At 40.3% G+C, this 15,177-nt stretch overlaps 1 protein-coding gene across 3 annotated transcripts in view; it reads left to right on the forward strand.

Annotated features, from left to right (window-relative positions):
- Positions 1-15,177, forward strand: part of LOC122205838 (speckle type BTB/POZ protein) — a 67,131-nt gene that overhangs the window by 9,506 nt on the left and 42,448 nt on the right. For 2 of the 3 annotated variants that reach the window (XM_042914439.1, XM_042914437.1), the window contains exon 1: positions 10,419-10,854. The exons of the other annotated variant lie outside the window; for it this stretch is intronic. The gene's annotated coding sequence lies outside the window, so the exon portion shown is untranslated. Of the gene's footprint in view, positions 1-10,418; positions 10,855-15,177 lie in introns of those variants that run through there. 3 annotated transcript variants of the gene reach the window in all.

The following is a 15,177-nucleotide window of genomic DNA, read 5'->3' on the forward strand; positions in this document are numbered from 1 at the left end:
CATGAGATCATGAGCTGAGCCGAAGTCGGACGCTTAACCAACTGAGCCACCCAGGCACCCCATGATTGATAGTTTTCATTGAAGTATTTGAAGAAAATATAATCACAGGGGATAAATAGTTGGAAAAGGGAGGAGTATTTGCAGACGGTTGTGTATATTCTTCTCTGATACTACACCAAAACTCGACAATTGGTAGTTTCTTGTCAGTTAAGTTGTAGTGTGGAATCCGAAATCGTTGATGTTACTGTTACACTAAAGCCCACTGGTCTGTCTTGCCCTTTGAATGGGTTTTTTACCCATTCATGATTTGATAATATGCATTGGTTGTTTGGGAAATACTGATTCACTGAGTTCAGCGGGTTTTCTAGATGACACATTTCATAATGCGGTATTAAAAAAAAAAAAAACACATTACTTAGTATCACCACCCATCTCATTAGAAAAGTCTGTAAGTCTTGGGAATCTGTCCGGCAGCTACAAGATTTCCAAAATTCTAACTTTTGAGTAAAAGCTCGGAACTTCATCAAGAAAATTTGTGCTTCATCAAGAGCATTCTTAAATTGACTTTAAAAAACCCAGCAGTACGTGATGGGGAAAGACACGTGACTCTAGTTCAGTTTGATGCCCTTACCTTGATTTATGCTAAAGCACCAGTAGTTTTGCCCATTGTTGATTTTGTACCACCAGTGCAAATGTCAGTGCAGTGAAAAAGGCAAACAATTTCTTAAGTATTATGAAAATAGTTTCAATTTCCTGGACTTCTTGAAAGGGACCTCCAGGGATCCATGGACTCCATTTTGGGAACCACAGCCTTATGAGAGCGTGTGCGTAGGGAAACGAAGGCCTGTTGCTCAAAGTACGAGTGTTTCATGGTAGAATTTTACTGCATTGCTACTGCTGTTACTTATCATTTAATATGGTGCAGAAATGAATAGAATACTTTAAAAGGTCATAAAAAGTTTTAGATTTCTTACTGAACAGAAATGTTTCCCTAGTAATTACGATTTTCAAACAGCAGAGTTTAAGGTACTCAGATTTTCAGCCAGATATTCTTTCAAGTATGTGATAATCTGAGGGTAACCCGTTTTAATGTAGCTTATGGAATTTATGTCCTTATAGTAGCACATGCAGCTTAACATTTTTTTTTTCAAGCAGTTGAATACATTAAAAAATCTCATAGCCAAAGATTGCACTTGGGAAGATCTTGCCTTTTCAGAAAAGGCATAGAAGGGGAGGTTAAGGCTGGGAATCTGCCATTCCAGCTTTATATCTTTTGGTTATTAAAGATCTTGCTAAAGAAAACCTCCCTCCCCCGCTTCCCCCCCACCCCCATTTAAATATGTTTTTTGATAGAGAAGGGAACACTGGTGTTAAATGACTTCATTTCCACAACTGTCTATTGAATGACTCTAAACAAAAGCTTTTATAAAACGTGGGAAAGGGATATGTTCTGAAATGAGTGAGGAATTGAACCAGTATACCTATTTTGGTGTTTAGAAGAGGAAGGGGTCACGCATTTGGGGAAGTTGGGGTGGGAGTCAGGACTGTCTTTGGGAAGGTTACCTCCCTTTGAGCTGGGTTTTGAAGGGTCGGTATTTTGAAGGCTGGAATTTTGATTGGCAGAGATGGGAAGGGAATTCGGGCAGAAGGAAGGTCGTGGGCAAAAGTGTGGAGGTGAGGAAATGCAGTGTTTGTTGTTATAGGGTGTGTACTGGCAATAATGAACGGTGCAGTGTAGCTGAAGCCAAAAAAGAGGCCTGAGATAATAGGAGATAAGGTAGGAAAGAAATTGGCTTAGAACATAGAAGGTCTTCTACTAAGTCTGGGCAGTTAGGCGTTAATGTGGTAAGCGACGGAGAGACTTTGAAAGTTTTTGATTGAATAATAACACAATCAGAGTGTACTTTAAGAAAATGTGTTCGGGGCGGCTGGGTGGCTTGGTCGCTTAAGCGTCCGACTTCGGCTCAGGTCATGATCTCACAGTCCGTGAGTTCGAGCCCCGCGTCGGGCTCTGGGCTGACAGCTCAGAGCCTGGAGCCTGTTTCGGATTCTGTGTCTCCCTCTCTCTCTGCCCCTCCCCTGTTCATGCTCTGCCTCTCTCTGTCTCAAAAATAAATAAACGTTAAAAAAAAAAAAAATAAAAAAAAAAAATAAAATGTGTTCAACCTCATTCATTTATTAATTCATTCATTGACTTTTTGAAATTGTTCCTCTGTGCCACTTGAGCATGAAAAACAGTGTATGTCACTGTGAACCAGACAGAAAATCCCTATTCTCGTGGAATTTCCCATCTAGGAAAGGAGCTTCAACAAATAAACACAAATGTAATTACAAATTACTGTAAATGTTAATGAAGGAAAGGAATAAATTACTATTGAGAAATAATGGGGTACTTCAGGTTAGGAATCTGGGAAGGCCTTGCTGAGGAAGTTAACTATTAACCGAGTCTCTCTCCCCTCTGCCAAATGCTGTTTTAGGAACTGGGGATATACAGATATATAAGGAACAAAACAGACAAAAGTCCCGGCTCTCGCAAAGTGCGTATTCAAGCAGTAAATAAGATGAAATATAGGGTGTGTTAGAAGGCAGTACGTCCCAAGGAGGGAAATAAAGCCCAAGAAGGAGATACGGCATACTGGGGTGGGCACGGGGGTTACACTTTTAGGTGGAATGGCCATGGACTGTCTCACTAAAGCACTACAAAGGTAATAATTGAGCACGTTATCTGTAGAAGGTGAAGGAGTGAAGCAGAGCGCCAGACGGAGGGCATAGCAAAAGCAGAAGCCCTGAGGAATGATGTGCCTGGCATGTTCAAGAAACCAGCAAGGCCAGTGTGGCTGGAGTTAAGTGAGCAAGGGAGAAAGTGGTAGACACGGAGTCCGAGGTTCGTGGGAGCCCAGAACCTGCAGAGCAGTGGTTCTCACCCATAGCTGCATGTTGGAACTACCTGAGGAGCTTGTAAGAATCCTGGTGCCCGGGCTGCAGCATGCACCACCTCAATAAGAATCTTTGCAGGCGGGACTCAGTGGCAGAGGCACTGGAGAAAAGTAGATGGATTTGAGAAGTATGTTAAAGAATCCATTTAATTATAGATTGAATGTGGGGGTTGAGGAAGAAGAGTGTCAAGAATGACTCCCAGCTTTCTGGCTCAAGCAGTTGGATGTGTAGAGGTGCCACTTAACTGGGATGGGAGTGGGAGATAAGAATGGGAGGGGTAGGTGTGGGATTTGGAGGGAAGATCAGAAATCAGGAATTCAATTTTAGACATGTTAAATTTGAGATGCGATTGAGGCTAAGTATAAATATGTTAAGTAGGCAGATAGACGAGTGGTGCCTGAAGTGAAGTCAGAACTTGAGGTAATAAATTTGTAAATCATCTGCTTATGATGGTCTTAAAAGTATCTAAATGACATCATATAGGATAGATTTGATGGAAAGAACTGGAGGTGTGGAAACTGGTTAGCCTGTTCCAGCAATCTGAACGGGGATTGGTGCTCGTGCGCACTAGGATTGTGGTGAAGGGAAGAGAAGGGAAAGTTGGAGATTTGAGGCCCTGGGAGCCTGTGAGGAGTGGGGGTGGACAGTAGGCCAGGAATGCAAGACAGCTTTGAGATATCAAGCCTGGATGAATGATCGGTCTGTTAGCAGATATAAAATAGTCAGGAGGAGCTGCTTTGGAAAAAAAGATCGTGTTTGGCTTTGCATGTATTGACATTTAGAAGAGGCTGCCTAGCAGGCAGGCAGTTGAATCTATTGCACTGGGTTTTCGAAGAGCAGGTGACGTTTGAAAGATACATCTAGGTCTCATTTATATGAAATTGATTCACCGTGGGAGCGGCAAACTTTATGAAAATAAACACCCAGAGTCTTTATCATAACCTGTTAGGTCCTCTGTGATACGGTTCCTGCCTGTTTCTTGTATAGTATTTTCCTTTGTTTACCGTGATCAAGCTGCACTGGCTTGCTTTGTATTTTTCCAGTATCTCCAGCTAAGTCCTCCTTCAGGGCTTTTGCATTTTCTCATCTTGATTCTTCTTTTGCACTTGGTAGAGGGAATAAGAGTTCAGAGAAAAAACTTCAGAAGTTGGTATCTGGGGAGCAGAGAATATTCCAGGAGATCCTTGCCTAGGTGTGAGAGTGCGGATGAGCATTTGAAGTAGAACGGCTGTGGGAGCCATTGAAGTTGAAATTCTGTCGACACAAAGACCCCGAGTCTCATGTTGGTCTTGGTGTACCCCCGCACTCAAATCAAATTGGGTTGAGGCGCAGCCAGTGGTAGCTTCCCTCCACCTCGGTGGTCTGATGGTGGTGTGGTGGTGGTGGTGGCGGTGATGGTTGACCTTTGGAATATAAACTTGACCTGATGCTGACTCGACTCATGCCGTCCCGTCACCGCTTACAGAAATGCCCTCTGCATAGGTGAGAAACTTCCTCCAGTGGAAGCTATTGGTAAATTGTTTCAGAAACTTTTGGCTTGAAGAAACAACATGAAAACAGCAGGGAAGTTAATTGCGTGTCGACTTGGATGCATTGTTAGGGACCGCTTCTCTTCATGAGCTGGTGTGTCGCTCCTTAAGTGGTGGTGATCGCAGTAACTGTGAGTAATGCACCACGCACACAAATCCTTAAAAAGGCGTGTGTAATTTCAAAACCTGTAGTGTATTTTTATTTAGAATAAAAAGCTTTGCCTTTTCTGATTATAAAATAATGGGAAAAATAGAAAATTTTAATAATTTCATGTCGCTAAAAATCTTAAAAAATTTGTTTTTGTTTTTTTTTTGTTTTGAGAGAATGAAAAAGACTGGGAGGAGGAGCAGAGAGAGAGGGAGAGAAAGAATCTTAAGCTGGCTCCACGCTCAGCACGGAGCCTGACACAGAGCACAGTCTTGTGACTGTGAGATCGTGACCTGAGCCAAAGTCCAGAGTTGGATGCTTAACTGAGCCACCCAGAGCCCCAAAAGTGATCTTTTAAAACTCCGCAGAATTCTTCTAGACAGAGTTTTGTTGTATGAATGCACCATATTTGGCCAATTCCCTGCTAACGAACTTCCTTGTTCTCTAGCTTTTGCTTATAAATTATGCTATGATGAGCGTCCCTACACATAAATACTTACACACTGATCAGATTGATTCGTTAGGATGGATTCTGGAAGCGGAAGCAGAATTGCTGTGCTAAAGGGTATGCAAGCTTCCACTTTTTTCCTAGTTAGTGTTTCGATATTTTTAGTTGGAAAGATATTTAGACATATTAGAGGACATTTAAAAATCTATTTTATTGGGGCGCCTGGGTGGCTCGGTTGGCTAGGCGACCGACTTTGGCTCAGGTCATGATCTCACAGTTTGTGAGTTCCAGCCCCGCGTCGGGCTCTGTGCTGACAGCTCAGAGCCTGGAGCCTGCTTCGGATTCTGTGACTTGCTCTCTCTCTCCCCCTCCCCTGCTCACGCTCTGTGTCTCTGTCTCTCAATAATAAATAAACATTAAAAAAAATTTTTTTTAAATCTATTTTATTATTCTGTCAGCCATTTCCCCCTTTCCATCTGATAAGCTGTTTTGTTTTGTGTTGTAACTACCTATTCTTAGGTCTCGCTAGACCTACCTAAAGAGAATTTGGGGGTAGGGAAGGACATACATGTAGAAGAATTAAAATACTTGGCATCCCACATTAATTATCAGGTTCTAAGTAACCCCCCTTAACTGCCAAGAAAGCGACAATAAGTATGATAGGAATTCAGAGGGAGCTGAGGTGATCAGGAAATGCTTAAAGGCAAGGCAGAACTTGACCTGGATCCAGAAGGGTAATATTTAAATAGGAGGTAGAAGAACATTCCTGGCTTTCAGAAGAGTATGACCAGATTTGAGGAAGGCACACGATTGTGTGTGTGAGCTGACACATGGGCTTGCAGTCTAACTGATAGACTAATTGGAGAGAAGTGTTCATGTTGTGGTGTTGTGGAGGGGCTTGTATGGGAATTAAGTTATATCCCAGAGGACCAATTTTATTCTCAGCACATCTGAAGTTACTCAGTATGGAACTGTCAGATAAAGCAGATATACAGATATGGCCCAACTTGAATGCATTAAAGTCTCTCTTTTTTTCATTTTAATTTTTTAATGTTTATTTTTGTGTATGAGAGAGAGACAGAGCGCGAGCAGGGGAGGGGCAGAGAGAGAGCAAGCCACAGAATCTGAAGTAGGCTCCAGGCTCTGAGCTGTAAGCACAGAGCCTGGCGCGGGGCTGAAACTCACAAACTATGAGAACGTGACCTGAGCCGAAGTTGACTGAGCCACCCAGGCACCCCTAAACTCTCTTTCTTACAAGAAGCATAGGAGAAGGTTATTTATTTATGTAAGTGAATTATTTAAATAATGAACTTTCTATAGATCTTAAAAGTTCTTATAATAAAAAAATGTTTTTGTAACTGTGTGTGATGATGGATGTTAACTAACCTTATTGTGGTGATCATTTTGCAGTATTACACATATATTAAAATCATTAGGTTGTACACCTAAAGTTAATACAATGTTACATGTCAATTATATCATAAACAAACTTCCCAGTACTTAAATATTTATTATGTAGTTTCACAGATGTGTGGCAACTTTCGTGGATCTCAGTTTCTTCTATAAAATCAGAGTTTTTTTTTTAAATTTTTTTTCCTTAATGTTTTTATTTATTTTTGAGACAGAGAGAGATAGAACATGAGCAGGGAAGGGGCAGAGAGAGAGAGGGAGACACAGAATCGGAAGCAGGCTCCAGGCTCTGAGCCATCAGCACAGAGCCCGATGCAGGGCTCGAACTCACAGACTGTGAGATCATGACCTGAGCCGAAGTTGGACGCTCAACCAACTGAGCCACCCAGGCGCCCCTATAAAATCAGAGTTTTTAGACAAGGTGCTCGCTGAAGTACTTTCTGGTGCTGAGATTGCTATATAACCTTTCAAGAATACCTTGATTTTATGAAATAAATTGGTCTGCTGTGTGGCTGATACCTTCTAGCTCCTTAGGCACAATAATGCATCCCCACATCTGTGAGAGCAAAAGTCTTTGATTGGATGATTGTCTCCTGGCTTCCCAGGTCTAGAATGATTCACCTTTGGAAATTCAGTTGTTCTCACTTTTTATTTCTAAATGACACGTAGAGATTTTCATTTGAAAGAATTTTATGGCTAAGATTGAGCTTCAAGAGGATGCTGTGAGGTTGAGAGGAATTATTGTAATAGTCAGTTTTAAATTATCTTCCTGTAAATTATCCGTAGGGATTTATTTCATGCTGGCTTCCTCCTTTTATTTTGAATTCACTCCCATGATGACTTAAATGTATGGCTATGCTATGTAAATACATTTTATTATTAGTTTAGACCAGATACAATTTTGGATATGAATCTATAGGAAAAATTACATCATGCATTCCAAAGTAAAATGTTAAGGATTTCTTTTTTACTCTCTGTTTTGAATTTCTTATACCACTTTTTATCTCCTTTTGTGTGGATAATTGAGAACTGACTAGGACTTTTTAAACTCAGAGACTTTCTGTTTAAAGTACACAATCATTGGGGTGCCTGGGTGGCTCAGTCAGTCAAACATCCGACTCTTGATCTCAGCTCAGTTCTTGATCTCAGGGTCATGAGTTCAAGCCCCGCGTTGGGTTCTGCACTGGGCATGGAGCCTACTTAAAAAAAAAAAAAAGTAAAGTGCACAATCATCACAGGGTGATTGATGTATGGAAGTGTTGAATCACTGTATTGTATACCCGAACCTAGTATGACTGTACATGAACTAACTGAAATTAAACAAAAACTTAAAAATAAAGCGTACAGTGAGGTTCACAGCTGATTGGTGGCATGCTTTAAGTGTCTCCCACCTAGCATCACATTCTTTTCACTAAGCTGTGCTACCTTGGACCAAAACGTCTTTTAGAGAGACTCAAGGTAAACTGTCATAAGGTGACCACATAGCTCTTCTGACAAGCATTCTCAGGATGCTTTTAACATGATGCAGCCTTCAGAATTCAGGATGCATTCTGCAGTTTTGCAAGTAAACTGATCAGTGTCACCAGAGTTGATTGATCTCCGGGAGGAGTGGCTAAATGATCTCACACGGGGCTGACACATAAACCAGAATGCCATTTTATTAATGTACATTGAGGGGCGGTCTTTTCTGTGACCTAGAAAAACATGTGTCTGCTCAGTCCATTCTCCTTCTAGTGTCAGGGTATTAATAGTAAAAACTAATAATCACTAATGTTTACTGCATGCTTATTATGTCTCAGGCACTGCTCCAAGCATTATACATGTAAGTAAATCATCTGATCTTCATAATAACCTTATGAAGGAAGTATGCTTACCTGTATTTTACAGGTGAGGAGTCTGGGGCACAGAAGGGTTTTTTGTTTTTGTTTTTGTTTTTTTTTTAGTAACTCGCCTGAGATCATACAATTGGTAACTACTATGTTGTACTAAGCAAAAGGTCACTTGGTAAGCATAGAATCTTAGCAAAGGGAAGTAAAAATCCTTGAGGGAGGGCCATTTTATCTGGATCATGATATATTCACTCCTTCCTTTTTCGAACGTTTATTGAGCACCTACTGTTTGCTGGGCACTACTTTGACACCAGGCTTATCAAGGTGAATATAACAGTTAAGTGCTACCCTCCTGGGACTCCAGTTTGGTGGGAAAGACAGATAATTACAGCAGCAAGAGATTTACACATTGAGAGACAGGAGGGTTTAAATCCTACTTGGAGGGATTAGAATAGATGTTACAAAGGTGAAGTAAAGGCAGAATGGGTAGAGGAAACACTTTATGCAAAGATGTTGTGCCAAACACAAGCTTACTTCGCAGGAATGAAACAAGAAAGCATTGCGTTAATTAAGGTAATTATGTCTTGAACTAATCCAGCTGTTCGTTGTGGGGATTAAGAGAAACAGATGAGTTTGAAATATATTTCTGAGGTAAAATTGACAAGACATGGTGATTGACTAAATTAGGGCGTGGGGAGTGGAGGTGGGGGTAGTGAGAAAGAGTGGGGAGTTAAGGCTAACTCCTCTATATCTAGTTTGAGTACTTGGGTGAATGGTAGGATCACTGAAGACAATCAGGTTTTTGGAGGGGAGGATGGGCTTCTGTTTTGGACTTGCTGAGTTTGAGATGCCTATGAGATGGGCATCTGATGTCTAGGAGCAGGAAGCTGGTTTGCAGTAGAGAAGAGAGACGCATATACATGGTGGCTGAAGCCATGGGAATTAATAAATTGGGGGCAGTTACGGTGATCTGGATTGGCTAGAAGGCAAGAGCAAAAGTGGAGAAGGGCCAGTATTTCTCTATTTTCAGTAAATCCTTATTTAAGTTTTTAGGTCCTGGTTTGCCTGCTTTTGACTTGGTAGAAATCTTGTCTTTTGAAGTAAGTGCTCTGAATAACTCTTTTTTTTATGGTTGTTGTCTTACGGTTTATACAAAACCTGTTTTGTATTTTTATTGCAGTGATGCTTACATGTGAATTTTGTCAAAATTCACAAAGTATGAACAAAAAAAAAGTGTATCCAGAGTTTGGATCCTTTTAAAAGGATCTGGTTAGAACTTTTTATAATCCCAAAACCTCATTTTAACAAGTTTCCCAAATTTTATCACCAGTGCCTTAACCAAGCTCACAAATAGTAAGATGGGTGGATTTAAATTTATTCATTCTCCTCTTACTTGGCTATCACTACTTGAAGGCAGAGAGAGGTAGGAAAGGATCTGAAGAGTCTACAAACTGGATAGTGAGCACGGTACTGACTCCAGTCTCCCCTGCCCCCATACATTGTGAATGATTTCACTATAAATATCTGTGGTATTTAAAAAAAATAATTAAAAGTGTTTTTCTTTTTGAAGAAAAGAAAGTTTTATTCATCTCCTTCAAGCATTGTAGGAATTGAAATAGAGGTCATAATTTCATTCTAGAATAAGAGAACAGTATCCTCTTAATTGCCAACTATAACAAAGATATTTTGAATTAGCGAACTTAACATCAGTTGTGAAAAGTTAAGAGTGTATAGACATATGAGACATTTAGAGAAGTGATTGGGTTAGTTATAAATTATGTGGAAGTCTCAAGGACATTGGACATGAGATTTTGGTAATTTATTATGCACCAAGAGCAACCTAAGACACCTCCCTTTCTCCACTGGTCGGTGCCTTGACTACTGTGCCTTGTATAGTGTTCATTAAAAACTGATACAATGAAAAAAAAACCCAGACTGCTTACTTTTGGGAGTTATTTGCATTACATGATCTGATTGGATAAACTTTTGTGCCAAGTATGGGCAGCAACCAATAAATATGTACTTTGGTTACCAGACTGTCTGTAGCCAGTCATAAGCCTTTGCTTTCTTTTATGTCATAGTAGTTTGCCATTTAACATAGCAACTCAACCAAATACTGGTTCAGTTTGTTCTTGACAGTATGTGCAAGCTCAGTATTAAATTGAGTGTCTTTGGATTTGATTTTTGGATTAGTTTCAAATAGTCATTTGTTTTTCTGTCCTTGATTCATTGCCACTTAATACCAGTCTCAAATCCAAGAAACATATTCTTGTGTGTCTTGGAAATAGTAGATTGCAGTGGAGGATGTAATTATTTTGTCTCAGTATGAGATCTGCCTCTTTAATTATGTGATTAGAATATTTGCTTTTGTTTGGTTTATAGTTTTTATTTGAAAGCTCTTAACCTTAAATAATTTTTATCTCCTCATCTGTGGACTTCAGTCTGGTAGATGGGACATTGAACTCCATTAGGTAGAATTTGCCAACACCTGGAAGACTTTAATTTTTCTACAGCTGCAGTCTTAAAGGGCCTACCCAAATCACAGGCCCACAGGTAAGGGCTTCTTTATTAGTAGTAGAATTTGCGGACCTCTCGCCGGATTTTCTGATAGTATCATAGGCAGGACCCTTGCCAGGTAACCCTTGTACTTGACCTTGTGGTTCCATTTAGTTCAGCTCCCCTTCCCTTTCCCGGTTGATGCCTTGTTGGGATACCTGGAGCTACCTGCTCCGAGTCCAGTGTCTGGAGTTGGGCCCCACTGATCATTTGTAGTGTAGTCAGAGCAAGGGCTGAGAAAACCACCCTCTTTTTTTTTAAACCCTCATTTTGAAAAGGATGCTTCTGGCCCTCAGCATAGGAGGTGCTGGCCTTGGTTAGTTTTGTGTGTGGGTGTATGTAAGGTTGGCCTTGATTTTGAGTGCTTCCGATTGATGCTTAAGGTGGTAAAGTTTTGTGTGGTTCTCGTTAGTGTTCCCCTGAAAGTATAGAAACTGGGGGCAATTTTCTTGAGAGATTCAGTGTTGGGTGTGAGGGTTTTATTGGGTGAGGAAAGAATGTATTGAGAATTATCTCATAGTAGGTGTTCCTAAATTGTATTTCCCTGATTTCTTATAAAAGTAGAGGGAGCTCCTGCTGAATACAAGACATACTGCATTAGATATACTACATTTCCCTGATTCTAGAATAGAAACGGGTTTTTTTTTTTTTTCACATTTCAGTGGGTTTTTTTTAAGGTTTTATTCTTGAGAGAGAGAGAGGAGAGGGAGAGAATGCGAGCAGGGGAGGGGCGGAGAAGAGGAAACAGAGGATCCGAAATGGGCTCCACACTGACAGCACAGAGCCCAATGTGAGCTCAAAGTCACGAACTGTGAGATCATGACCTGAGCCGAAATTGGACGCTTAACTGACTGAGCCACCCAGGTGCCCCAAGTATGTTTTGTTTTTCCCCCCAAATGTGATAGCATACCATAATTGAAGATGTAATGCTTATGATAACAAATTATAAGAAAGTAAAATGAGAACTTTTGTATATATTTATTTTGTTTTAGAAACTTAGGTACCCTCCCTCCCCCCCCACACACATTTCGAGAGTTGCCTGGGGTCCACGTGGTCCTTTGCAAATACTTTCTATTAAACTACAGATGATGATTTTCAAAGTGGGTGAATACTTTAAAAATACACCAAGAGTTGCTTCCTATGTGCTTTATTAGCAGTTTTATCACCTGTGGAATCATATACTATCCCATTTAATTCATAGGGACTCTTTGCCAGTGACAAAGATAAGGAACTAAACTGATCTCGCTGTTTTCATAAGCCTCTCTGGGTGAAAGTAGCCAGGTTATATGTGAAGGAATTTAGCCGCACATGTTATTAAATCCACATCCTGGTCTAAGAACTGGGTGTCCTTGGGATTCATAGACTCTGTAGTGTGAGTTGCTCACCTACTCTCCTTTTGCTCCCTACCCCAAATTTATTTTCTATCAGTATCTTCTTACCCAGGCATCTCAAGGAAATAGCACTTAAATCTTATAAACAAACAAGTACCACATATCATGTTTGCTATGTTTTTGGCTGAAGTTTGTCCACTTAATTCATAAAAGATATTTCTGACCTTTTTTTTTTTTTCGTCTGAGTCTCACTGACTCTTCTGCTTAAAGGTTTGTTTATGTCTTTCTGTTTGTATCAAGTGGGTAGATGCTCAAAGGTACAAGCAATTCAGCAGTCACTCGGGGAGCGTGTATATGAGTAAAATATTTGTAGGGCAGGGTGGTAATGTCTATCAAAATAAACAGTGTACAGGCTCTTGGGTTTGCTTGCACATATGTTCAGATACACCTATTTGCTGGGTGGTTTGCTGCAGAAAACACCTGGAAACCACACATCAGAGTACATTGGAATTCTTTGCAACCTTTAGAAAGAATAGGTCTATGTGTACCTCCAGGGAGTGTGAGAGTGTGAGTGTGTGTGTGTGTGTGTGTGTGTGTGTGTGTGTTTGGTACATGCCCTTTTTTTGGTTTTGTCCATTTTTTTGGTTTTGTTTCTAAAGCTACAGAACAATGGTTGTCTTTAGGCTTTGGAAAAGGAAATTGGGTGTTTGGAAGGAAACTTTTACTTTTCATCTATAGCTTCTTACAGCTTCTGAATTATTTGTTTTACATATATGTATATCTTTTAGTTTTCAGAAAGCATATATGAAGAGAAGCAGATATCATTTTAACATTATTTCCAAAGGGCATAGAACCTGCACTCTAAAAGGGACCTTGGGTTGGGGGGGTGCCTGGGTGGCTCAGTCGGTTGAGCGTCCGGCTTCCGCTCAGGTCATGATCTCGCAGTCTGTGAGTTCGAGCCCCGCGTCGGGCTCTGTGCTGACAGCTCGGAGCCTGGAGCCTGCTTCGGATTCTGTGACTCCCTTTCTCTGCCTCTTCCCCACTCATGCTCTGTCTCTCTCTGTCTCTCAAAATTGAATGAACGTTAAAAAAATTTTTTTAAAGGAACCTTGGACAGTCATCCTTAATTTAAGGACGAGAAAACACAAATTTAGGGAAGCATGTGTAAAGCCTGCACAAGGACAGCAGAAGCTTATGAATATATTGACTTGTTCTATTCTTATTCTATTTATTTAACTGATGTCCATTTCTCATTGTGAAGAATTGATTTTGGAAGCCCTAATAAAATGCTGACCTTTGTAAGATAGTTCTTAAAATAACTACCTCTGGCAGTAAAGAAAAAGTGTAGTGGTAGCTTACCCACATTTTGTAACTTTGGAGACCCGATTCCTTAAAAGTTAATTTATTTATACATTCTGTAAGTTTTTAATATTTGATTGAATTGGTGTTTAGAGTCCAAAGTTTCCCTTTTTAAATTTTTTTTTTTTTTTAATTTAGAGAGAGAGGGAGAGAGAGAGAGAATCTCAAGCAGGCCATACTCAGCACAGAGCCCGACACAGGGCTCAATCTCATGACCGTGAGATCACGACCTGGGCTGAAACCAAGAATCGGACACTTAACCAGCTGAGCTACACAGGCGCCCCGAAGGCTTCCCTTTTTGATTTGAATACTTAGCTGACACTTCTAGATTCTTAAAATTGATTTCACTGAGTTTTCATTCCATCTGGTATCTAGGGGTGAATAAATGGAGAAATAATTTTTGTGACTTCAAAATTTTTGGCTTGCTATTTAAAGGCAGAGTGTACTGTAAAAGATGGCAGGAAAATTGTTCAAAGGATGAAAACTTCTATACTGGGGAGAAGCTCTCAGTTCCTGAGAATATGTGCAGTTCTTCTTTTAACTATAAGCTGAGTCTTTTCCTGGCTCCTCAAGGCCAGAAACATTTTCTCTTTATTCCAACCAAACAAAGAAATTGGTAGTGTTAAGGCTGGTTGGTAAGTTCACCGTGGGACCGGACGTCCAAACTGCATTCAGTGAACATTTTTTATGGTTGACTGACTCTAGGACTCCAGCAATAGCAACATATTTATTAGTGTTAAGATTAGTGATTGGATTTAGGATAAATATCTGTCTTTGCTTGTATAAGTGGGAAAAGTTACTCTTCCAAAATATAATCCATAGGCCTCTCAAAATGGGCACTCTATTTGATAATAATTTGATTACGCTGATAAGATGAGTCTTCTCTTCAAAGGAGAGGGTTTTCGGGAAATAAAGGAGCCTTTTAAAAACATCTGGAGGATCAGAGTGAAATAATGTCTGTGCAGTTTTAATCAGCAAAGGTTTGGTTGAATTGAAAGGGAAGAGGTTCATAGAGGGCCAAGAACAAATAGAGTGCAAATTTATCTTTGTAACCCCACATCCTTAGGGAGGAATACAGTCTGTATAGCCACTGTAGTCCTGTTGTGAATGTAGACTGAGCGGTGGGATCGGATAGTGTGATAGTTGATTTAATTTGAACAGTCACATTAGGTAAGGCTAGAAAGCTAGATCGGGGGACGTCAATGTTAGGTGTCTTTCCTGGTTTGTTTCTAGGATCCTTTCTAATAATGGAGATCAGTGAGAAACCAGTTAACACCAGTTCAGGTGAGAGAAAACTGCACAGAAATGGATGAATGTGGAATGTGTTAGGAAGCAAGACCACTTGACAGGACCTGCTGATAGATGGGCCGGGAAAAGAGGGGTTTGGCTTGAGTAATTGGGTAGAACACGATGCTGTTTCAGATTTTAGTCACGGTAGACATCTCAAATAAATATTAGGGAATGAAAGAAATTGTGCTAGCTAGCTATTTATTTATTTAGACAGGTAGGATGTCCTACCTGTTCTTTTTTTTTTTTTTTTAACTTCATTTATTTATTTTGAGAGAGAATGAGAGAGCAAGCAGGGGAGGGACAGAGAGAGAGGGAGACAGAGAATCCCAAGCAGGCTCTG

The sequence above is a fragment of the Panthera leo genome, chromosome E1, assembly GCF_018350215.1.
Source record: "Panthera leo isolate Ple1 chromosome E1, P.leo_Ple1_pat1.1, whole genome shotgun sequence".
NCBI classification, from domain to species: Eukaryota; Metazoa; Chordata; class Mammalia; order Carnivora; family Felidae; genus Panthera; species Panthera leo.